The following is a 1,781-nucleotide window of genomic DNA, read 5'->3' as shown; positions in this document are numbered from 1 at the left end:
GAGATGCCTACGCCCAAAACTGAGAAGCAAGTCCGAGGTTTTCTTGGCCGCTTGAATTATATTTCCAGATTTATATCCCACATGACTGCCACATGTGCGCCAATATTCAAGATCCTCCGGAAAGATCAGAGTCATGATTGGACCGAGGATTTCTAGAAAGCTTTTGACAGTATTAAAGAATAGTTGTCCGAGCCGCCAATTCTGTCTCTGCCTGTGGAAGGGAGACCATTGATTATGTATCTGACAGTTCTTGAAGACTCAATGGGTTGTGTCCTTGGTCAGCAAGACGAATCAGGGAAGAAGGAGTATGCCATCTACTACCTGAGTAAGAAGTTCACCAATTGTGAGTCTCGATACTCAATGCTTGAGAAGACATGATGTGCTTTGGCTTGGGCTGTTAAGCGCTTACGCCAGTATATGTTAAATCATACGACTTGGTTGATATCCAAAATGGATCCAATCAAGTATATCTTTGAGAAGCCTGCTTTAACTAGGAGAATTGCCCGCTGGCAGATGCTGTTGTTTGAGTATGATATTGAGTATCGAGCTCAGAAGGCTATTAAAGGTAGTATCTTGGCTAACCACTTGGCACATCAACCAATTGAGGATTATCAGTCAGTTCAGTATGACTTCTCGGATGAGGAGATTCTATATTTGAAAATGAAAGATTGTGATGAGCCTACGCTCGATGAAGGGCCAGAGCCTGGTCCCCGATGGAGCATGGTGTTTGATGGCGCTGTAAATCAATATGGAAACGGTATAGGGGCATTGATTATTACTCCTCAGGGCATACATTTTCCTTTTACAGCAAGGCTAACTTTCAAATACACGAATAATATGGCGGAGTATGAGGCCTGTATTATGGGATTAGAAGAGTGTATTGATCTTCGGGTCAAGCACCTCGATGTTTATGGTGATTCGGCCCTTGTTGTTAATCAGATTAAGGGTGAATGGGAGATGAATCAGCTTGGCCTCATCCCATACAGAGATTATGCATGGAGGATTTCAACTTTCTTTACTGAGGTTGACTTGCATCATATTCCTCTAGATGAGAATCGAATGCCAGATGCACTTGCTACGCTTGCTTCGATGATTGTGGTGACACTCTGGAATGAGGTTCCCAATATCACTGTGATGCGCTCGGATAGACCAGCTCATGTATTTGCAGTCGAAGAAGTGAAAGACGACAAGCCATGGTATTATGATATCAAGTGCTTTCTTCAGAGTCAGATTTACCCGCCTGGGGCATCTATTAAAGATAAGAAGACTTTGAGGAGATTGTCTGGCAGTTTCTACCTCAATGGCGATGTGCTTTATAAGAGAAATTTTGACATGGTTCTCCTCAGATGCGTGGATAGACACGAAGCAGACCTGTTGATGACTGAAGTCCATGAGGGTTCATTTGGTACTCATTCCAATGGACATGCCATGGCAAAGAAGATGTTGAGAGCAAGCTACTATTGGCTGACAATGGAGTCCAACTGCTGCAAATATGTGAAGAAATGCCACGAGTGTCAGATTTATGCGGATAAGATTCATATTCCCCTGACACTTCTGAATGTGATTTCATCACCATGGCCTTTCTCCATGTGGGGAATTGACATGATTGGCATGATAGAGTCGAAAGCGTCCAACGGTCACAGATTTATTCTCGTAGCAATTGATTACTTCACCAAGTGGGTTGAAGCGACGTCATATGCAAACGTGACCAGGAAGGTGGTTGTGAAGTTTATCAAGAATCAACTCATATGTCGTTATGGTGTGCCAGACAAGATCATTAC

This window comes from Lathyrus oleraceus, chromosome 7 (genome assembly GCF_024323335.1).
Source record: "Lathyrus oleraceus cultivar Zhongwan6 chromosome 7, CAAS_Psat_ZW6_1.0, whole genome shotgun sequence".
Lineage (NCBI taxonomy): Eukaryota > Viridiplantae > Streptophyta > Magnoliopsida > Fabales > Fabaceae > Lathyrus > Lathyrus oleraceus.
The sequence above is the reverse complement of the archived record's forward strand: the minus strand, read 5'-3'. Positions refer to the sequence as shown.